This window comes from Syzygium oleosum, unplaced genomic scaffold, assembly GCF_021117445.2.
Source record: "Syzygium oleosum isolate NSW1041296 unplaced genomic scaffold, Sole_v2.1 Sole_v2.03, whole genome shotgun sequence".
NCBI lineage: Eukaryota > Viridiplantae > Streptophyta > Magnoliopsida > Myrtales > Myrtaceae > Syzygium > Syzygium oleosum.
In genome coordinates, this window is record NW_026607487.1 from 4,713,999 (window position 1) to 4,739,023 (window position 25,025).

Genomic DNA, 25,025 nt, shown 5'->3' on the forward strand with positions numbered 1-25,025 from the left:
AAAGATAAAAAGGAGCTACCTTCAATGCGCTTCGTATTTGAATCTACAAGATTAAAGCAAAAGCAATTCTCACATTTTCCTTCTCTTTCTTCCTTTCAATTTGAAGAGAGATTACACACATAAAAACAAAATCACTCTAAAGAAGAGGAACAATTGAAGGGAAAAATATTATGAGTCAGACGTTATAACTAGAATAGAGAGCATTGATCAGACGATTTAGAAGATAAAAGGGAGCTACCTTCAATGCACTTCGTATTTGAATCTACAAGATTAAAGCAAAAGCAGTTCTCACATTTTCCTTCTCTTTCTTCCTTTCAATTTGAAGAGAGATTACACACATAAAAACAAAATCACTCTGAAGAAGAGGAACAATTGAAGGGAAATATTATGAGTCGGACGTTATAACTAGAATAGAGAGCATTGATCAAACGATTTAGAAGATAAAAAGGAGCTACCTTCAATGCAGTTCGTATTTGAATCTACAAGATTAGGGTTAGGGTGGATGACTCAAGCACTAGCGTGAGCTTGCTGTTATCATCAAGGTTGAAAGATCGGTCGATGGCTGATACGGCTTTCAAGTCAGTTTGTGATTGCAGCCAATCTTTTTCTTTTATGTCGTTTTCTTTTGTGTTTTTTCTTTTGGGCCAAAACGCGGTCAAGCTAATGACCCAAATCAGATCATGATAATACACTTAACTCACGAAATCTATCGATAGAATACCTGATGAGCCCATCTCTCATGAGTTTTCAATAGGCAGAATGCAAATGAAGTACATGACACATGATGACGATTGATTGACTCGAAGCACGCACAGGAATTAAAAATTGACGATCCATCAATCGACAATAACCGTCGCTAAGGAATCGAGAGCATGCAAATCATTCCTACAATAGCGCACCAGTCTAGACGGAACAACATGCTATCGCAACTTGGAGATAGCAAGTTAGCGACAAAGAGTGTTGGGGCCTATGGCCATGGTGGAGTCGAGTCACTTGTAAAGTTATCAAACAACTGGTGGGTATTACCTAATTGGTGATGTTAATATAGTATTTTACGGAGCCTGAACTTTTGTCATTTTTCTCGTCCTAATAAAAAGAAAAGAAAAAGCTAATTTTTCCTCATCAAATATTTATTTGTTAAAAGACATGCATTACTTTAATTTTTAAAGACATATTAATTTACATGAATGACTGCAAATCACCAAATTTATGTACATCGGGACTTACCAAATACTTTTGGAAAATGTTTTTGTAGGAAGAGAAATAGGAAAATTCATGTTTATGGTTCCTAAAAATTGAACAAGTCCACAATGTATCTATTGAGAGTCAAACATGGATAAAAATCTTAATTTCTCGAAACACTCTGAAAGTATATGCAATACCGGCACTCGTTAGGTTGGAGAAGCGTTTCATCCAAAAAGGAGTTATGAAGCGTAAGTAAGTGAAAAAATCACAATATCTTTGCAATTGAAACTAGTACGTAGGCAAATTGGATAGCATAAGTAGACTTTCAAACCAATTATTGCAAAGGTCAAGCTTCAGCAATTGATAGAAATATCGAGTCAGATGCAACTAAGAACTTCGATGATTGGCCAAATTAATTAGAATTGTTTGCATTTATCAAAGATGCACAATGTGCAATTCACGTAGAAACCCGTTCCTTAAAATGCATTGAATATTAGAAACCTACCATTCCGTTTTGTCCACACTTATTGTTGGAAAACACTTGCAAGGGTGGAGATTCTAAAAAGGTCAATGCACTTGGACAAAAAACAAGAAGGTTTATATGCATGTGCATCCTTGATTCACTGCAAATATAAAATCACTTTTATGGTGAATATTAAAGAACAGTCCCCACTGATGATTGGATCAACAGTTGGTTGGCCTTTTCTATAGTGAACAATACTTTTTGACTTGAGCAAAGTTGCTACAGGGCAAGTGTGCATTAGGGAGTCAAAACTGTTCCTAGATCAAATACTAAGCCCGAATTTTTGGACTGTCAGCTAATAAAGAAACACAATTAGAAGCCAGCAGGACAATATGATGTTCTTAACAAACCATACCTCGGTATTGTCCAAACTCTCTCTCTCTCTCTCTCTCTCTCTCTCTCTCTCTCTTCATGCAAGGTTCATAATTCATCAAGAAACAACTTGCAATTAAGAAATTGATTAGCTGCTGTCCAACTTGCCCAGATAAACAATTGCAAATCACCATCGGACAGATAGACAAACGGAACAAGGCAACCAAAAATTACAACTTTATCAGCACAATTGCAATTAAGAAATTGATTGGTTGAGAAATAGTTTATAACATCCGTCGGAAACGATGAAGAGGACAGACATGTGACATGCTTCTTTTTCTTTTTCATTTTTTTTTCCATTAACCATGCTATTGGATCTCGTAGGAGGGCAAGGGGGAAAATTGTCAAATCAGTCCTAAACCTATTGTACGGCGGCCAATTCAGTCCTAAACCTTTTAATTTTGCCAATTCAGTCCTAAACCTTTCTAATTCTTGCCAATTCAGTCCTTCCGGCCAATTTTGGTCGGCCGGCGCTGACGTGGCCGCCGGCCAACGCTGACGTGGCAATTTTTTATTATTTTTTTAAAAATTTTTAATCTTTTTTTCTTTTTTTTTTCTTTTTTTCTGTTTTTTTTTCTTTTTTCTTCCTCTGGCCGGTCCGGCGACCGGCGGCCGGCCAGAGGGGAGGGCCGGCGCGGTCGACCTCGCCGGCCTCGCCGCTGCTGAGGTGAGGCCGACCTCGCCGTCGCGACCCAGAGACGGCGAGGTCGGCCTCGCCGCCGCCGGGCGAGGCGAGGCCCAACGGCAGGCAAGGCCGACCTCGCCGTCGCCTGGGTCGCGACGGTGAGGTCGAGCCTCGCCCGGATCTGGGCGAGGCTCGACCTTGCCGTCGCCTGGGTAGCGACGGCGAGGTCGAGCCTCGCCCGGATCTCGTGCGAGGCTTGACCTCGCCGTCGCGACCAAGGCGACGACGAGGTCGAACCTCACCCACGCGACGGCGAGGTCGAGCCTCGCCAGATCTGGGCGAGGTTCGACCTCGCCGTCGCCTGGGTCGCAACGGCGAGGTCGAACCTCGCCCAGATCTGGCGAGGCTCGACCTAGCCGTCGCGACCTAGGCGACGGCGAGGTTGGCCTCGCCTCAGCAGCGGCGAAGCCGGCGAGGTCGACCTCGCCGGCCCTCCCCTCTGGCCGGCCGCCGGTCGCCGGTCGAGGTCGACCTCGCCGGGAAGGTCACCGTTCAATCGGAAAAGCCGCGGTTTTGGGCCCTCACGACTAGCTTGTCAGAGGGGTTGGTCGTGAGGGCCCGAAACCACGACTTTTCAAGCCAAACGGTGATCTTCCCGGCGAGGTGAGCACCACCAGATTGAAGAAGGGGTGTCGGTGAATCATTTCATGGCCTCCGTTCGTCTCGAAATTTCCGTTTTAGCCTCCGTTGACGAAGGTAAAAATGCTTCGTAGTCACACAAATCGGCTCGATAAATGTGTGACTACGAAGCATTTTTACTTTCGTCAACGGAGGCTAAAACGGAAATTTCGAGACGAACGAAGGCCATGGAATGATTCACCGACACCTCCTCTTCAAGCTGGTGGTGCTCGCCTCGCCGGGAAGGTCACCGTTCGGCCGGAAAAGCCGCGGTTTCGGGCCCTCACGATCAGCTCGTAAGTGGCACTTAGATGATCATTTTTTTGAAAGTTATGGCACTCAAGTGAGCCAAAAAAAGTTATGGCACTTAAGTGTCCTCCGTACAAAAGTTATGGCACTTGCGCTGTACTTATCCCGTTAATCTCTCATATTGTTGGCGATGAAGTTTAGGCAGATGAAGATGCATATATATAGCTTCTTATTGTTTAAAGCACAGGATGATATAATAAAGGCTGCCCTCTTAATTTATTGATTTGTAAGTACCACCCATTCGACGTTTAACGAATGAGTTGAACGATAGGTTCATTGCTCCTGCAGTGCGTCTTTGCTTTGGGGGTCTCAGACTTTGAGTGATTTTCATGACTCATGAGACTGGATTTTTCACTTTTGTGGTCCTTTAAGTGAAATAGCTTTCTGTTGTCCTGGCAGTTGATGTAATGCAAATCAGGAACTTGAAATCGTTGAAGAACACCAGAACAGTTCTTTCCTTTAAACGATGATATACATGACTATCAAGCAAAATCCGCTCTGTCCATTTAGCCGGTGTTGCATTATATCCTCGTGAAGACGAGAATTCAAAGCTGCTAAAGACCACAGCTTGACCTCCACCAATTCATAAAATGTAGCTCCTCTAATCTCTACATTAACCTCTCCATCTGTGCAATACAAAACTCTTGCAAGGTCTATGCTGGACCCTAGACTTGGCCGGCAAGCTCAGTGTCCACCGGTTCCAGGACTAGGTAGTCTTGTTCCCCATTTCAAAAACTGAGAACTAGTCCTCCTGGCCCGGTTCTGGGTAGGACCGAACAAGACCAGGAACCAATCACCCCTATATGATTTAACAGAAGCTAAAGATTCTAAACACCTGATTTATCAACAAATTTTTGTAATATAGTCATATCCTCGCTCTTCTGTCCTTTTTTACTAGTAAAATACTCATTAGTGAAGATGGAGCTCACACAAGACCCCACAAAACCCTTCGTTGCTAGTATAACATTCCCTGATTCATAATAGGACAGTCAAAAAGTCACATTTATCATCTTTAAAATTTTAGTCATACCTAATCTTTAGGTGCACCGTTTATTTACAAGTTATCGCTCTCGACCGAAATTGTATATTTGTAATGCTTACATATTTTCTACAAGTTTGTGTAGGTTGGCGCTGGTTAAAAAAGACCCGACCCTGTCTGAGGATCGGTATGGGTACCTGGCCATTACCGAACCAATCGAACATCTGTGCGGGTTTGGCCAGATACCTATGTTCCGTAGAGAAACCAATGATGGCTTCAACAACCGGAGTCAAAAAGAGCAGTGAGAGCCTCACGGTGATGGTTGTAGTAACACCACGCTTACCTCGACGGTGGCGTTGAAAATGTATGCCACACCGGTACTCATTAGATTGGAGAAATGTTTAGTCAAGAACGGAGTTAGAGCAATACCAAGTCAAAAAATCACAATGACTTTGCAATTGGAACTTGCAGGAGGCAAGTTGGTCTATGGTCAACCTTCAGCGAAAGAGAGAAAAATGGTCTCAAATTGGTCTTTCGCTAATAGACGTTGTGAACTAATTGGTCTTTTGCTGAAAGACGTTTTACTTTAATCAACACTTAGGTCTTTGGCCAAAAAACAGACGATACTTACGTTAGTTTCAAGATGTTTGTAGTAGAAATTAAAATTTTTAAATGATATAATTCTTTAAGATCCACGTAATCATCTCCTTTACTGGCAAAATTATGGTCAAGGTCTTCTAAGTTATTTTCTTCCACTCAACCAAAAGGCATTATTCTTTATTGACTAGGCTTTGCGAAAATTACGGAGCGTTGTGGTCCCGTAAATTAAGATGTTTTCCTCCAACCCTTCCCATCTGATAAGGAAAGGTTTTGATTAATCAGCTATAATTCACATAAGCACGCTATAAGATTCCTCTTTCTTGCTTACAAATGTGTGAAAAGAGACGGGTATTTTTTTTTTATGCAATGATTAGTACAAGACAAAACATAATCATAAGGGCCTATGTAATAATTTCTTCATCTCCATACACATTTTCTCACACTAGTGTGCACGCTGAAATAAATTTATTAATTAATTACTCTATGTTTGAAAGCATCTAGCTAATGGACAGCTCATAGATAGGAACTTCCACTATGGTTGTAATTGATAACAAGATTATTTTATTTGACCGGTGTAGACTCATGTGAAGCTTATTTTAGTCATTTTCACAAGAAATGAAATTCACTTAAATCATTTGAGCACTTGGTGCGATCACTTCCCTCAAGTTCAAAAAAAAAAAATGAAAAGCTTGAACGTCTACATTACAAACCTATCTATGGCCCACCAAAGATTATGCTTTTCTCTTTTTTGGCATTTGTAAGTACAATTTGATGACTTCATTTATTGAGTGCACATATGAGATGAAAAAAACCTAGTCCGACATTTTTTGACCAGAAGAAGTATCATATGATTCTCAAAAGAGGGGGTCATGTATCAATTGGTAAAGGTTAGCCTCCGTTTATTAGCAATGGTAGAGTTACTTTTTAAATGTATGGCAAATGAAGTAAATTGGAGAAACTGAAGGTTTGGATGGAAAATGCAGAAAACTTTAAAATTTTGTTGAAAAAGAAAAAGGTGAAATGTTGACATTTTTTCCAATATGTTTGCGCAACCCCCTCATCTCAAACGTAGCAAGACATGGAACTACTGTAAATAAAATCCTGTTTTGAGCCACTTTGGTCCCATGAGTCACCTGTAGTTAAAACCTAATTTGGACTCAGACTAAGACATAACTTGTTGGCCTATTAGGTTTTGGGCCGAGCCCAATATACACAACTTGCAAATTTTAATCTTCTCCGGGATCATTTTTAGCGGGAGACAAAGGAGGACAATCTCAGATTATCACACTTCTATTCGTGACACATGGGGAAAAGAATTTAATTTAGTCAACTATCTTTTGATAGTTTCAACCCAGTCTTAATGGTCGACCAAGTGTTTAATATTTCACGTCTTTATTAAGAATCAAAATAGGTCTGCCTTAAGTTTTCTGTCAATTGTGAAATAGACTTTGAAAATGAAAAAGAAAATGTTTATACTCAATTTGTTGATCTTTGTTCTCTTATGTGATAATAACACAAATAATCCCTGAACTTTGGTCCAATATATAATGTGGTCCATGAACTTTTAATTTGTTCAATACAGTTCAATATTCAATGTGGTCCCTGAACTTTTAACTTGTTTAACGTGATTCATGGACTTTGACCATTGTTGAAAAGCTTATAGGTGTGGCGGGGCTATTTATTGTGGTAAGGACTTGCTGTGGAACCTGTAAAAAAGGCCAAAATGGACACAGGAATTGATAGTGAGAGTTGTTAGAGCTTGGATTACTTCGCGGAGAGAGCAAGCTGCCGCGGAGCAGGGAACGTCGCGACTTGGGCTGTTATGGGCAAGCATCACGTGTCTTCGGGAGACTCGAGGGAGTGCTGGCGCTGAGCTGTTTCGCTTGAAAACCTTGAACTTGCTGGAGGGTCACACACCGGAGCTACTTGGCATCACCGGAGGGAGGCTTAGGAACCGTCGATGCGCTGAGCAGTTGGAGACCGACGGGGCAGCAGCTGGCGCTGGATAGCACCTAATCAGTGGCTGGGTTGCTGGGAAACTACTGTAAATTCGCCGAGCTTGCTGGAGCAAAGCTGAACTGGCGAGTTGCAGCGGCAAGGAAACGGGCGGCGCTGCCAAAGTTTGTTTGGAACTCGCCGGACGTCACCTGGATGTTGCAGGCATCACTGGTGCTGCCTGGAAGCTGTTCGTCGTTGCGGAACAGATCGAGGTGTAGCGTCGGGGCAAGGCGGAGTGATGGGCAGCAGCGACGAGATTGGTAAAACGCAACGGCGGGGCTCGACTGAAATAGGAACGTGCGTTTTCTCTGTTCTGGCCTTGCTTATTTACGTCCAGATTGTTCCCCCAAAGATTAAACACCAGTCCAATTAGAATGCAATCATATGGGCTTATTGTTATTAATGCTAAAAAAATTATCCTGATATTTATATGCAATTTAATAATATTTTTGGGTAGAGGTCGAATCCTTAATTTTCTATGCAATAAATACCTCAATAAGTTATAAAAATTTAGGTGTCAACACTCTTTATTTCCGAAAGCAATAAGCATTCTAAACAAACCACCTCAAATGATTTCAGTGCCGCATGATATTAAGGCCCAACCTTTGCCAAATTTCGCTAAAGCACACTTGGTATCTAAACAAAAAGCCGGTAGTACAGTTCACGTATCTAGAAGGGGAAAATCACAGTGTTGATACATAATTCAGTACTAACCTGATAAAAGAACCAGGTGATCGATAAGAAAAGAAGTTCTGTTATATTTGAAACAAAAAAAAGAGTACGAAATAGGCCGATGACAAACTTGTGGTACAGAGCTCCTCCTCCATTTGCATGCAAAAACCGTCAACATGATCATGCTAAAGAGAATGCCAGTCTCATAGCGAAGGACGAGACAATATAGAATCTACCCTGAAGGAAATAAATGTCTCGTGCGTTCCCAGAAGTTTAGTGAGTTGCAGACCTCGCAAAGCTAGAGCAGTCATTCTAGTTACAGTCGACTGGATGAAGAAATTTATTGCTACATGCCAAATCACCAAGTAAAGGGCAGTCCATGGCCATGTGTGCTGGGATCATTACATTGCAAATCCAATGAAATATCCCAACGACAATTAGGCAAATTCCCCACCGGATACCTTGTCATTTAAATCAGAATAAAAGTTAAAGAGGAAATATAAAAAGAAGAGGTCCAAGCAATCCTCGAGTATGTCGCCATCGTGCAAGATGATCAAGAAAAGCTGAAGAGCTTGAATTCAACTTCTTATTCATAGGACGAGCCAATTTCTCATATTATCGGTTTCCAGCAACTGCAAAACATCATCAGAATTCAATTATTTTGAGAGAATTAAGGGTAACATATAAAGGACTTGGTTCATGATCCTGTGTAGCACATAGTTGCGGTTGGACAGCTTTTTGGAGACTGATCACTGATTAGAGAGTTGCGACCAATGTTTGAGCTCTGTAAATTCGTGCTACGTTACACGGGTCGATGAAATAGGGAAATCACTAAGTTTTAAAAGGAGTGAAATGGATCTGGCCTTTGGTGGACTAAACATGCGAGGAATATAGATACTAGATCGAATAAAACGATTCGGGTCTTTGATGAAGGACTTGATGAGGATAATTTTTTAATTGTGGTACTGTTTGGGAGACTTGGGATTTGATTAGACTAAGGAGAACTCTGCTCCGGAATGATTTCTACAATAACATCTGTCATTAGAAAAAGGATTTACCTGACTTACTCAATTCTGTGCGGATCCTTTCTTGCCGATACAGTTCGGATGGTGGTATTAAGGTCATCTTCCCAATGCCCTTCATCGTATTGGTAGGAGAGGAATACTTTATCTAGTTTTGTGTCCTCAAGGCAGCCTTGCAGAATATAACCATCTTGGGGCATTGTGTCACAATAATACGCACCAATGATGGGAAACTAAAGGCACAATTTGTCGGGGAGAAGCTCTCGAGGCTTGGTAAACTATCAAGTGTCAGCCGTTGCAGCTTGGGAAAAGAGATCTCCTGTACTTCGTTTCCATCATCTGTTACCACGTCTTCCAATGCACCACAATCTCTTAGTATTAGCCGAGTAAGGTGCACTAGACTCGCCATTGCGGAGCAAGTCCCCATATGAACTAAACCATCGCAATTCTGTACTTGTAAATATATCAAACTCTGGAATGAAGTCGGAGATGGAAATACAATCGATAAGCTAGGGCACAGCCAAACCCACAGATCTTCAATCTGTTTAAGAATTTCACCCATCAAGGAGTCATCTTTCCAGACACGCCTCAGGTTCCACAAGTTATGTAGCCAAAGTCGCTTCAAATTTCCAAATGCCTTGAGAGGTTTTTCCCTCTGAACTAGTCCTCCACAGGGAGTCGCTCCCTCGTGTGCAAACGCATCTTCTGGAAATATCTCCTCGAAGGAACTATGTTCCACAGTAAGATATTCTAAATTGGGAAATCTTTGGAGAAAGAAGTTAGAGGGAAAACTGACATTTTCATCAGGGTAGTAAGCCAAAGTCAACTCTCTGAGATCGCCAAAGATGTCATGCTGCATATGCTGCATCATTGCAACATCCTCCCTCGCTAATGTCAACCGCTTCAGGTGTAGAACGACCTGTGGGAATCAGTTTAATTAGGGCACCAAAAGTCCATATTGTACGCTTTTTGCCTGTTTAATGTTTAACCTTCCTGGAGCCAGACGACCAAGCATGATGACCATTGTAAATGGGATGTTCGTTGCTAATGGTGTGCCCAATTCAATCAAAATACGTTTGGAAGTATAAAAAATGTTATACTTTTTAAAAACCCGACAAAATGAAAGATTGGTAAGTCATAGAAGTGGGTCTGTTAATATGACGTATGTTGGTATGCCAGTCAAATTAAAGTTGGTAATTTCAAATAAGAATTAGTAACTTTAAAGGCGTTGGTAAGTTACAAGAATAGATATTGGTAGATTATAAAAGTAGTAGGTAATCTTGAAAATATAAATAAATGTTGGTACTTCTCAAAACCCAACAAGATAAAAAGTTGGCATGTGATTGAATTCAGTTGTATCTTTATATGATGAATGTTGGTACACCACCCAAATTAAGGTTGGTAATTTTAAATAAGAATTAGTAATTTTAAAGATGTTGCTAAGTCACAAGAATAAATGTTGGTAATTTTATTAAAGTAGGTAGTAATTTTGGAAGTGTAAAAAAGTGTTTGTACTTCTCAAAACCTAATAAGATAAAAAATTGGTAAGTGGTGAAAGTTAGTTAGTATGTCAATGTGACGAATGCTGGTATCTTAGTCAAATTATGGTTGGTAATTTCAAAGAAATATTAATACTTCAAAATTGTTGGTAATCACAATAATAAATGTAGGTAGATTATAAAAAATTGGTAAGTGATTATAATTGGTAGATATTTTAATATGATTGGTACATTAATTAATTAAAGTTGGTAATTTAAAATAGAAGTTAGTAACTTTCAAGGCGTTCATAAGCCACAAAAGTAATTGTTGGTAATTTTGAAGCATAGATAAATGTTGGTAGTTGTCAAAACCTATTGATAAATTACTAACACGTTGCTAGATAGAGCAAGTTACCCACGGTACTTGGCAGTTACCAACTATGATCATGATGTACCAGCATAGCATTCTGTTCAATATCTAGAGCTACGGAACGATAGCAAAGTTTCCAAACGAACATAATACCAATTTTTTTAGATTTTGCCAAACAAGGAAGGTCAACTTAATTAAATGGGTAAATCCCAACCGTTAGACTTGCCGGTAACATACTGGACTAGATAAGATACGAGCGGATCATTAAAGCATGACTGTCTATGCAAGTTAATTCAATAAAATGTTTATTTTTCCAGAGTAATGACTAGGATCCCTAGAATATATTTCAAAGAGTATGAGCTGGAAATAATTAACTTGAATCGTTCATCAAGTTTTTAACGAATTCAGAAGTGAGGTTAGGTGAGCACCAATGAGCAAGAAATGGTTGATAGTTTCAATTTCCAATTGAAAATAACAAGCACCGAGAGGCATGCACATGAACCAAGGAATAACAAAGGTAGAGAGCTAGAATTAAGTATTGTACCTTTTCTAGAGAAAGTGCACGTTGGTTCTCGCTGGTAGTACTACCTTGGCAGCTTTGGATTTCAGAAGCGAACGAGAATGACCTCATTTTGCCGCAATGTCTCACTAGCAATTCCTTCAAGTGTGGCCATGTTGGAGTATGATTATTCTTGTAGAAGCTCTTCAGTTGCGGCAACTCATCTAATGTCAAGGTGGTCAAACGCGGAAAAAAGAAATCACCTGCATTCATCCCTATTCCTCCGTCTTCCCTTTCTATAATTTCCTCTACCCCACAGGACTGTACTACAAGTCTTTCAAGTTGGGTCATACTTTTTGCCACAGAACTTGGAAGTCCACTCCACACATAATTCAGTTTTGGAAGTCGTTCCAAATGCAGTTCTCTCAATAGAAAAGTGCTTGTGGAATGATCTCCACTCATACTTCGCCCTTGGACGTGAAATACCACTTCCAAGGAACCACAATCGTTCACAGTTAGCTCCTCTAGGTTTTGGAATCTTGTGAGAATAGTGTCAGCTGAAAATATGGATGAAAGTTTGTCACAATACTCTACTATTAGTGTCTTGAGCTTGCTAAAGGCGTTTGAAGCAAACTCATCCGGCCATATCTTCTCCACGTTATCCATGTGCGAGATGCACATCGACTCCATACTAGGAAACTCAATCTGTTATTTTTCATTATAATTCATTAGAATCGGCTCTCTGTCCTCCTCAAAAAAGAGAGAACTTCATTTTCAAGAATAAGGAAAATCATAGGATATATATTATTGGTAAATTAGAAAGAAAAGAAGACTAGATACATCTTTTTAGCAAACGCGACCCCTTGAATTCCATTCGTCACGTTATTTTTAAGTAGAAAGCATTTTTTTTTCTAATGCATATCACGCATTATGTTTAAGCAGTAGCATAATCTATAGCCTCCTTAGTTAGGCATTATATATTTCCCATAAACCTCCAATCTAAGCTAATTTAGATTTCACTCATTACAACCCACATGCACAACAGCGAATATACTCTGCCATTTCTTTGAACCATTTAGTAAATGTAGCCAGCATCTTTTTTCGCTTCAACTCTTATGATTCTGAATTACCCTGCTATGCATTTCATTCTATATTATTAGTTGCTAACATATGTGTCATGCACCTAGCAAAAAGCTCTTCAAATTTTTTTGTAGTAGTAAAATGACATCGCCATTGAATTTAGATTCCATGTCAGTTCAATTAAGATATTTGCATTTAATACATGTAGCAGCAAATCCTCTTGCCATGCATAACAATTATTGGTTCTTTTGGAGCCACGAATACAGATTTGCTGAGTTCATCATTGCATTTAACACCAGAGCTCTTCTGTTTAGCATTTGATTGAGTTGACTGCTTTGACTCCGAAAAGAAGAATATTAAGTTAACCACTTACAGTTTAAGTCATAATCCTTATGATTGATCTTAGGGATAGTGACAGAAGGAATCCATGAAGGACAGAAAATATGATAAAAATTGCAGATATTGAATCTACAAAAACAGACGGACTTAACAAGTCCTCATATGCGTAAGGCATGCAAATATTATAACTTGAATGAATATAAAAAAAAATTAGACTTAAATGAAGAACCGATACAAGTTTTAGGACTCATTATGTCATTATCCGTTGATCTTACATTGAATAAAATATTAACTTGAGCCACCCCCTTTAGCATCGTAGAGACTCCAGATTAGTTAAAATGTTAATTGGAGCTTAGCCTCTCAGCAGTATTTGTACTTCAATTACAGTGTTAATGAAACGTTTCATTAGTTTAGAATTTGAAAATGAATGAAAATATATAATTTTTTGAAAATTAGGAAAAAGTTTAGATATGTGTTAATATGTTTATATCAAAGAAGTTTTTCATTTTATAAAAGTCAATAATACGTAAAAGAATATGATAATTGAGAAGAAATCACCCCACATTGTCTAGCTCAAACCATCAGGGACGAGAATTCTAGATATGCCATTAAAGAAGAATAAGTGCAAACCTTTTCAACTAGCAAAAGTGGTTGCTGCGTTAGAATGCTGCCCCCTAGTTTTCTATAACTCGTATCTCCTAGAATCACCTTCACAGCTTTACAATCTTCAACACTTACCTGTTTCAAGGAGGGCCACTCTGAAATATGCTTCTCATGGCAGAAACTTCTGAGTGTTGGCATGTTGTGAATATATAGAGTGATAAGTTCAGGAATTACAATTTTATCAGCCACTTCTTTAGTTTTCTCCTCTTCTCTGCCAATAACGTACTCCATCTCTCCACAGCCGCCTAGACCGAGATATTGGAGTTGTTCCAGACTTTTGGCCATGTACATTGTAAAAAGATTTCTCAGACGCGGGCACTTTTCAACTCTTAGAGAAGTCAGGTTGTGAAAGCAAATGGACTCACTCTCCCATAATTCTCTCGATTCAATTCCTGTTAGGCGTAGCTCTTCTAAATTGGGAAGTATGACCTACAGAAATATCACTTGGCTAAAGTCACAATTGAATGATATAGAAGAAGCAAAGTTGCTTATGAATCCATAGCATCATAAAGAAGAAACCAAATCACATGAGAAGCGATACTGCTGAGTTAAAGGAAAGAGGAAAACCTTCTTGTCAAATAAAGAATATGGATCTTTGTCAAAACCAGCAGTACGCTCATTCATCTCCACGCTTGGTTCCGGCGGCCTCAATTTAAATGCCTTGAATTCAGTGCATTCCATAATTGAGAGATTTCGTAGGGAGGGAAACTCGTACGCACTACTTCCTGAGCTGAAACTAATCAAGCTCTTAAGGGAACAGAGCTTCAATGTACGTAAATGACAGAACTTCACTGCCTTCAACTTTTGCTCTTCACCTTCTTCCACGGCAACTACTTGCTGCATGTTAATGCAACCAGAAACATCTAGCACCGCAAGTTTATTAAGAGTTCTCGATGTGTCCTTTGTGAAGAGATATCTCAAACTGTTGCAACAGCGCAAGCTAACATTAGTCAAACTAGGAAGACCCAACGTTGCTTCGGTGCTGCTTGTCACAATAGCATTCAGCCTTGGCAGGTGCCACAACTTCACTTCTTTTAAGTCTAAGAAGGTCATACATTTTGGCCTTTTCTTAGTATTGACAGAGACAGGTTCCATTAATGCTTCCAAAGAAGTACACTCGACCACCTCAATCATTTTCAGGCTCTGGAATCTCTCTATTAAAGTTGATGGAAAAATATGAGACAGATTTTCACAATCTCTGACCGAGATGGATGCCAGTTTGCAGAATGATTCTTCAGGGAGTTCGTCGTGCCATATCCTCCTCAACCCGTACAATGACAAGAGCGTCAACTCTTCCAAGCTCGAAAAAAGAACCTGCATGATAGGACCATATGTTAGTTCCTCGACTGTGAACTCCTAAAGTCCTAATTTGGTTGCTCTAACATGTTAGTATATTCTCAAGAATGAAGTTGATTACCCAAGACTATACCATAGTATGAAAAAACAACATATGCATGGAGTAGCAAGAGGCTTTATAGGACATGCTGACAAGCAAAGTTTTCAACAGCTAAACCGAGAATAATTTCTATTATAAACATAAAAGAGAAAATTCCATAGATATTTACGCACATTTTGATTGAAGAAGACAGGCAAGGACAAGCCAGAATTGAGACGACCAAACGCTTGTTGAAAATCTGTATCAGCTGTCATCGACTGTTTCTTTTCTTCGAATGAAGAAAAAGTCATCATTTTGGGGCATTCGGATACTCTCAGTCTTGTTAAGGATGGACAATGAATAGAGTACTTTCCATTAGAGAATGCCTTGAGATTTGGTAATTCCTCAAGAGTCAAGGAGGTTAACAAAGGGAACTCTAAAGGGTCGCTGACGGCAAATTTCTCTGATTCTTCTTCTTGCAAATCCATAATTTCCTCCATCAGTTTACAACTCGCTACTTCTATTTCTTTTATTTGCCCAAGTGCTTTAGCCATGGAAGAAGAAAAAAGAAACGTCAGGTTCTCACAGTTTTGCACCTTCAATGCCCTTAAATTTTGGAAACACAATGCTCTTCTTGGATTCTTGTTCCATATGTGTCCCAAACTTGGTAAGTCACTCAAGGTTAATTTGGTTAATCGCGACAGAATCTTAACATCCCCACCGGTTATCAGTCCTTCAAGGTCGAATACTTCTTGTATTCGTGGACATCTCTCAACGGCTATGGCTTCCAAATTCTGTAGCTTTATTAGCAAATTTGAGGGGAAGATGCTCAAGAGAAACATGCAATCCTCTACTTTCAGAAATTTTGGATTGCTCACATCTGATAGAAACTGAGAGTTCCATATCTCTTTCATTTTGGGAAGTTCAGACAGTATCAAGGACTCCAACCAAGGCAATGAAACCTTAAGAAGCCAAGAGAATAACGTTACCAAGGCATAAGCATATTTTTTTTATATAGCTGCGAGGGGTGAATAACCCCACATAATCTCATTGCAATGCTTGTAACTAGAAATTATGAACAAGTGTTGCATGTATAAAAATAATAAATTATATTATAAATTATAATAGATTTGAAGATGATGGAAGAAAAAGTGGAGGAGTGATTTTTTATTTCTACCTTATTCTCTCTTTATAATTTATCAACTTTAAATTTACTTGTCATTTACCTTAAATGTAGTCGGACTTCATGATATATATAATAAGAGAGACTTTAAAATCGTTGAATTACTGGTTTTATAAGAAAGTTAATTATGTGGAAAGCTTTAGTCATCTAGCCAAGAAAAAGAATTACTTAATTAACAAATGATTTTAGTCGAGCATCATGCTTTTGCAGTTTGGGTCACATGATAAACATAACTTCAAAAAAAATAATTTGAAAGAGGGTTTCCATTTTTGTATTTTATACAAACATAGTACTGACTGAAATTGTTAAGTCCTAGTGATAGTGCACAAATGAATGCTGGATATGTTTCCACTTGTAATACTAGAAAAGTGGTCAGCATTAAAATTTGTGGAAGAATTGGTCACCACCCGAAAGGTTCACAGCTTACATGAATTAGAACCAAAAAATTAATTCTTCCACTAACATCTCTATAATGTACCAAGGGTGACAAAAACAAATTCTCTTATCGATTGTTATATTTGATTTTTCATTTCCTAGTTACGTAATAATTCCATTAATTAACATATAAGAGTATAAAAAATTATATAATGGAACTTCGTGCAGAGCCAAATTTCAACAAAGGTCCAACCACAGCTTTTTACAGTTTTTGGGAAAAGAAAAGCAACTTAATCGTCTCAATTACCCTAGAAATGAAGTACTCAAGACAAATATTGCAAAATTAATTTATATAATTAATTGATCCAGATGTTATTTAACACAGTCCCTTAAGCAACATTAAATAAATAATTTTTTTCTTTTTCTTCCCCTTTAATCAAGCAGATAATAGGATTCTACATATGTCCATTATTTTTTTTAAAAAGGTCAACAAAATTATATTGGTCGTATGTACACTTTTCGAGTTATGAATATATCCATGAATGTATGTGTTTACATATATAATTTTGCCATTAAGAAATGATAAATGTTTAGATTATTTTAAACATCTATATATCATATAATGCTTCTTTAACTATGTTGATAACATAACACAAATAAAGTATGATGTAATTAACTACCATGTAAATTTTTTTCATGCAATCAGATATCACATAGTAATTCCATTTTGAAAAATTAAATTGTTAGTTGTCTTATTTATTCTGGAAACTCAAAGACTAATTATTTCTCACATTAATACTCATAATTTAGACGCACATATCAAAAATAAATTGAGAGAATTGTAAAGTCAATACATCAATGTGTTTATAAATGAAATACCTATATAATCACATTTGAATAAAATTCATACTTTTTAACACAAAATAATAAAATATCCAAATGTTAATAATTTTTTTTGTGGTTTGGTTGATAAATGCATATTACTTTGTAAAGTTACACAAAACTTCTATACAATACACCTTCAAAGTAAATATATTTCAACAAGTCAAATTCTTTTAAAAAGTCCATACAATTTATGGGACTTCAACTAATACCTTTGAATTTGACCCAAAAAATAATGCCTTTGAAAAGTAAGGTGGAAATTAAAAAAGGCTATAGAAGTCGGATTCATGTTATTTTATTTGTCTTTCGTCAGATTTCATTAACGAGGGTATCACTAATTGAGTTATGAGTTAACCCATTCTTTAAACAAGTATATTTCTATGAACGATATACTTATGAAGGTAATATCCATGTTTGTAACTTATGGATTGGAAGAAGGTTTCCTCCGACCGGGATGGTCCCCATGTAGAAAAGCATGACCCTTCTAGAAAGAATGAAATTTACCTGGTGCCCGTCAAAAAGTACAATCAAGTGATCCCCGGTTTTACATAAGCTCGTCATCTTTGGCAAGTTTCGCAATGTCAACCTACGCAAATTGCATACAGTCATTATGGGATCATCATATATTTCAATTCTGTCTTCATCTGCCTTAGCATCCGCAACAATTAGCTGCATTGAGCGGCATCTGCTTATTTCAATCTCTTCAAGCTGCAAGAATATTCTCGTCATGGGACAAGGAAATAAATGTTTGATTTCACCACAATTATCCACTTTCACAATTTTTAATTTGCTGAAGGATTCTGAGGCAAGACAGCCGCAACAAATCTTTTCCAATTTGTTAAGATTCTCGAGAAACAACGATTCCAATTTTGTAAATGTAGTGCATTGGACATTCTCTGTTGAGTGAACAATGTACTGAATTGATGGGCTATTTTGAACATGAAAATACTTCAATTCTTGGAAACCTTCGACGCACAAATCATGAATCCTATCGTTGCCATCTTGCAATCCATCCAAGTGGAGATCTTGTGTTATCCGCAAACATCTCTGCACCCACTTTTCAAGAAGATTGCTTGAATCTAGCTTGAGCTTCAAAGTTCTCGATTCCTTGTATTCACCTGACCAATCCCAAACATCCCCAATTTGGATTTTATACTTTTTTAATTCTCCAAATGGCAGGTCTCTTGAAAGATTGGCAGAATGAGGAATGGCAATGTACAAAGTGCTCAACTTTTTCATGTTCTTCAACTCAACCAGGCTAGCGTTTCTTTGCGATGCTTCATCCTCGGCCTCCCACCGATCAAAACTGTCTTCCATATACAGTTCTTCTAAATTAACCAAGCTTCCAAGCACGCCATGTTCAATAACTTTGAGCCTGGCACACCCTCTCAAATCTAAAAATCTCAATTCTATTAGTCCACCTATTTCTTGGGGTAAACGAGCGATTGTCGAGTGTAGGAAGCTAAGGAACTGCAATCCTTTCAGCTTTCCAAGAACAGTCACATCCTCCAGATGACAGAAATCAAGAGATAGCGACTTGAGGTTTTCAAGGAACTCAATCGATGAAGGTAGACAGGTTAAAGATAAACCAGTCAAGTCCAAGACTTGGAGCTTCTCCATAGATTCAAAAAATAACTCGTGAATTATGAGAGACGGGCTGTCTTCAAATAACAGAAGCATCCTCAAGTTTGGGCAGTCCAATTTTTCAGGGAGCTCATCAATGCCAACATAAGGGAAGGATATCGCAGTGCATTGTCTGAGCTCATCCTCTGACCATTCTTTAAACCCATAATCCTTCCTCCCGACCAAGGCGTTCCATTTCATGTCCATAAATTCGTCATGCATAGAGCTGGCTACGTCAACAAATATGTCATGCATTCTGAATCGTTCCATGTCATCACTTTCTAGTAACAATGAAGAGTCCTGTAGGGTATGTAAATCCTCAATCAGCCTATCTCTAACTTTTTGGATGGTCTTGCTGAATTTTTTAAACAAACCCAAACCCATGCCGTAGACAAGGGAATCCCTCGCAGAAATTCTCCCAGAGGTTAGAGCACAAACCAGGAACAATGATCTGATCCTTTCATCTTTTAAGTCATTGTAACTTAGTTCCACGAGTGATTTTACATCCGACAAGTCTCTATTGGTTGAGGCATTCCTCCATGCAGCCAAATCTTTGTGCTTCAACCCTTTTGCCAACGGAACAATCAAAAGTGGCAATCCACCGCAATTCTTGACCACTCCATCTACCCAGGTTTCAAACTCAGGATCGTTAACTCTGTCCCCCACTGTCCTTTCAAAAAGTCTTCGGGCTTCTTCATGCTTTAACTCATCGAGTCGGAATTCTTGATCAGAGCCCATGGCAATACGCAAAACATCTCGGTTTCTTGAAGTTAACAATAGCTTGCAACCTCTTACTTTATTATCATCTCCACAAGGGATTCCAATTTCCTTTAACTCTAGCTTCTCCCACAAATCATCTAAAATGATGAGAACATTTTTCTTAGAATCACTCTCTAACATCTCACGCAAACGATATGCTCTGCCACGAACAATTTTCTCATTCATGAGGTGTAGGCCCAGTACGTCAGTGATTTCTTTTTGGATTCTTTTTAGATCGGGATTGCATGATACATTTGCCTTGGCAACCACATCGAACATATTCTTTTCCTTAATTTGCCTTTCGACATCCTCCAAAAGCTTGGACTTGCCAACACCACCTGGTCCATACACCCCAATCACGCGCACCCTGTCATCAGCTATAGCCTTCATTACAACCTCTATGATTGAAGCCCTCGACTGCAAGACATCTTCTTTCTTGTCAACAGATATTGCAGTGGAAGTGGTAGCAGGGACAATTCCTATTGGAGTATTCTCATAGTAGACCTTGTGGAATTTACTATTCGCGCTTTCATCATGGAGTTTCTGAATGACTGGAGTCATCTTCTTCACCTTCCTGCCAATTGGATGGCGCACCACAGGGTTGGCAAGCCACCCGCGGAAGCAAACAGTTTTTGCACTTTCACCATGGTTTAACAAATTTCGTGCTTCCTTAGCCTTATTCTCGACGCTCTCCAAGCAATTTTTAATATCAGTGTGTATAGGTTTTCCATAATACACGGCTTCATCAACGGCGCGCTGCACCCTTTCCCTCGCAGTCTCCAGCTTCTCGACTCCATTTGTTAGATCTTTGACGTAGCTCTTGTAGTACAGCACATACCCAAATTGGCGTCCAATGGGAGCAAACAGGTACTCACCTAGTTTCCCTTTTTTTCCCCTCTTTTGTTCCTTTTGTTGTTGCCTCGTATAATTAAATGCTTAAACAAATCTGTGCGAAGGAAATTGAACAGAGAGTAGAACTAATCACTCGCAATCTATGAAAAGAGAGAGAGCAAAGTGGTAAAACAATGTGAACAACGAAACAAAAGCAAAGAGAGAGAGAGAGAGAGAAGCACAGTGCGTGCAAAAAAAAAACATACAGTTAATCGGTGCACCCACCCAAGTAATGGGTTATTGCTCTGCGTGGACAATTTGCAGATGACCGTACGAGGACAAGCAGCACGTTATTGGTTGTTGAGAGCAAAATTGTCGTATATTTCCGTTAAGCTTAAGTGGGTATTTAAAGCCCCTAGCATGTGGGTGATTTGTACGTTGACAGATGGAAACCATAACCGATCTTGTTGAGCACCACGGGCACTGCAATCACGGTTAAAGCGACCACCGCGACCCTCATGACCTATGGACTAACCACGGCCAAAGAAAGATGAACCAAGAGTGGTGGAGGCAGAGGGGGAGAAATTTCGTTTAGCAGAGTTGGCCATAGCAAAGTTAGCCTGAGAGGAGGGCTCGGAGATCTGTAACTTTGGGAAGGCTTTAATAAGAAGACCTTGAAGATATGTAAACGTGATTGGTTCAGAACGGCTAAGTAATGTAGGAACAATAGCCTGGAGATTAGATCGGAGACCACGAAAGATGTGGACATTGAAATCCTTTGATTTAAGTGGCTTGCCTGTAGCACCCATCTCATCGGTAATGCATTTAGCATGCTGGAGGAAATCAATAATCGATTCGTCTGTTTATATTGCAAACGTTGAAGACTGGGATGAAGAGAGAGCATACGAGTAGCGAAAACTAAGCCAAAAGAGGCATTGAGAGCATCCCAGATGGTTTTGCTAGTTGGTTTATCAACAATGAGAGGTAAAACTGATTCCGAGAGGAATGCAATTAGAAGACTCATGATGGAAGCGTCCTATTGTTGCTAGAGAGCTGCTTGGGCTGCATCGGATGGACATGGTTTGGTCCCATCAACATGACCATAGAGGTTTTGTCCCTTGAGAAATGGGATAACTTGTGTTTTCCATATAAAGTAATTGGATGCTGTGAGACGTAGAGAAAGGAAGTGGTGAGCATATCCAAATGGAGGAAGAGTATAGAAGAAGGCTTTGTAATGGTGATACGATTCTCTAGGTCCATGGCGACCACCTTTGTAGAAGAAAGGAAAAAAAGAGAGACGAAAGCTAGGGTTGAAAGGAGGTATGAACCCTAAGAGATAGGTCCATGGCGACCACCATTGCAGAAGAAAGGAAAAAAAAAAAAGAGAAGAAAGCTAGGGTTGTAAGTAGGTATAAACTCTAAGAGGCTCTGATACCATATTGAAAGAAAATTGTTGTATATTTCCATTACACTTAAGTGAGTATTTATATACCCAAGAGTACATCCTAGAAGATATACTTGCAAGAAAAGAAATACATAAAATATAAAACTTTCCAATTTCAAAAGACAAAGTTCCAAAACTTCCAAAACCACTAGCACGATATTTGGTTAATATATAATTAATTGATACTGGTCTGTCACGTGCAATGGAAGGGTAATTCTTTCCTTTTCTATCTCTGTTCAAGTTTTCTTATGTTTTCTGAAAATGGGGATGAATCTTCGAGGGCTCCAACAAATTTTGCAGTCTCCGTCACAATTCCACACTCTCAAAGTGTTTTTGAGAGAAAGTTCAAGTGTGTTCCAATTTAAATCCAAAGCATGAGGAGAAACATTACATGCATATTGTCAATTCTTTTAAGTATTAACGGTTAGAATTATTTAGAAATTTTTCTCAATATTTTAAAGATTAAAACATTTCTTTCATTTTCAGGATTTTGCAGGAAATTAAGGATCTATTTGGTAACATTTTTGTTTCTCTATTTTTCTATTCTTATGTTCCCCGAAATTAAAAAGAACAAAAATCTATTTGTGTACGTTAATTAATTTTTCTATTTTGCAAAATAGATTAGTGGCCAGGGAATAGATTTGGAACAGAAACAATAAGTAAAAAAATCTACTTTTTTGTTTCCGGGAATAAATAGAGAAATAAGGTTATTTTAAAGAAACAAACTCCTAATCCTAAATCCTACACCATAAACCCTACACCTTACACCCTACACCCTAAACCATAACTTTAAACCCTATACCCTAAATCTAAAAAGGTCTATGCACCTGTTTATTCTAATACTCAAAGATTTACTGTCAACATCCTCATATTGTGAATTATAAACCAGTGGAACTTTCTGCTGCCATTTATAGGTAACCATCTTTGACTAATTATTACGTTGGATTTTCTGAATCAAATAAGTCCTTACAAAAGTCCAGTTTTATCCAAACATGAATTGTTAAGTTTTCGTTGACAGTTTTATAATTAAATGAAAAAAATTGGAATAGAAATTTTTAAGGCAGTACCAAACGCATTTCTATTTTCTTTTTATTTCAAGAATAGAAATTTTTTACAGTTACCAAACGCATTTTCCTGCTCAAAAACTCATTTAGGAAATAGAAATAGAAAAAAAGTATTTCATGACAGAAATTGTTCACCATAGGCACCCTAAGTAGTCTTCTTTAAAAAATAGTGAACAAATAACATTTGACAGCTGGTAGGTAGTCATGGCCACGGGCCGGTTTTGGCCCGGAACCGACCAGGTCAAACCCGGGCCCAGCCCGTTGACCGGGCTCGCGATTCGGAACTGGAACCGGCCCGTGGCCTATGGGCCCGGTTTCGGTTCCAACAATTTTGGAACAGGCCCAGAACCGCCGATTCCGGTTCCAAATTATTTTTTAAAAAATAATAATAATGAAATTTTAAAAAAAATTCATTATTTAATTTTTTTTTTATAAAACAATTTGAACTCTAATTGTCATGCATTGTAACTGCATTGATCTCTAATTACAATGCTTGGCTTGGGTGTATTGAACTCTAATTACAAGGCTTGGCTTGGGTTTTATACACAATGATTCTAATGCCTCTTCGTTCCCATTCGATGTGGGACTCTCAGCTTGCCTTAAACACCTTCAATGTGAGACTCTTGGCTTGTCTTCATGCAAATGCCAAGAGTCTTACATCGAATGGGAATGAAGAGACCATCAAAGTGGTTATGTATAAAACCCAAGCCAAGCCATGAGCATATGAAGTTGTATGCCTTTTGTGGCTATGATCCTTTGCTAGTTAAGAGCAAAGGGTTCCATTGGACAACCTAGAACCGGACCGGGCCAATGGTCCGGTTCCCGGTTCTATGATTTTTTGGTCCGGTTCCTAGTTCTAAAATTAAGAGACCGGTCTTACCGGTTTGGTTCTCGGTTCCGAGCGGAACCGGACCGAACCGGGAACCAATCACCTCTACAATTTACATTTTGATTACAATTTATATTGAATAATTCATTATTTCATAATTTTATAATTCATTATTTTTTTATTTCATAATTTATTTTTAAAATTTTTAAATTACGAACCGGAACCGGCCGGTTCAAAATCAGAACCGGAACTGGAATCGCTAGGGGCGTTTCCGGTTCCGGTTCACACATGGCCACGAACCGGAACGGCCGGTTCCGAACCGTGGCCATGACTACTAGTAGGTGCTTAAATGTTTGTAACATCCACCATGTAGATATCAATAGAAAAATAAGGGGTGCTCTTGGACCTTGCCACGTGTCTGAATTCAGATTTCTCTCTCGTTTGTTCTATTCCATGTCCAATTTCGATACTTCACTCATGGCGAACAACGATTTTCTCTTTTTTCAATGCAGTTGGGTGGCAATGAGAAGGAGAGAGAGAGATGGTGAACTCAAAATCGAAGGAGGACGAGAGTGAGTGGGAAGGCGACAAGGGGAGGGTGATTAGAGCTTTGTCTCTGCCCTTCCCCATAGTTGATGCTTGATGAGGACGATGAGCTTGGGTTGGTGAAAGCGTTTCAGGGAGATGAAAGGTGTGACATTCTGAATTTCGGTTCATTTTTGGAATTTGTAAAACGTGTAATTCGTCAGTGCGCTTATAATAGAATCTCGCTCGGAAACTGATCACTCTTGAGTTCTTTTTTTTTTAAATAGAGATTTTGCTAGAATCGCACTCGATCGAATTTGGCCGTTATTTAGACACCGAACTTGGCAGTCGATTTTCGGGAGTTTCGGGACGAAATAAATTGGACGGTGTCGATATTATTGTGGCCAGCGTCAATCTTACCAGGAATAGTGAGAAAGTGAAATTTTGACCGGGTGCAAACTTGGACTGATAGACTTCTCTCGCGATGTGTTTTTATTAATACCCTTTGGCCAAATCCTAAATTTTAATTAGGATTTTTTTTGGGACTGTTAAATCGTTTTTAGATTCGAATCGTGACCGTTGGATCGCGATTATTGCGATTTGACTATTCTCTCTCTCCCTCTCTCTCCTCCCCTCCTTTCCCGCCGGTCCCCCCTTTTGCGTGTCTGACACCCCCACTCCCCGCTGACCAATCCCCACCTACTCTTCTCTCTCTCTCTCTTTTCTTTTCTTTTCCTTTTTCT

The 25,025-nt window shown here is 38.9% G+C and overlaps 1 pseudogene; it reads right to left on the bottom strand.

Annotated features, from left to right (window-relative positions):
- Window positions 1–9,415: 9,415 nt before the first annotated feature.
- LOC115680958 (putative disease resistance protein At4g19050) lies at window positions 9,416–20,285 on the bottom strand (annotated as a pseudogene).
- Between the last annotated feature and the right edge of the window lie 4,740 nt (window positions 20,286–25,025).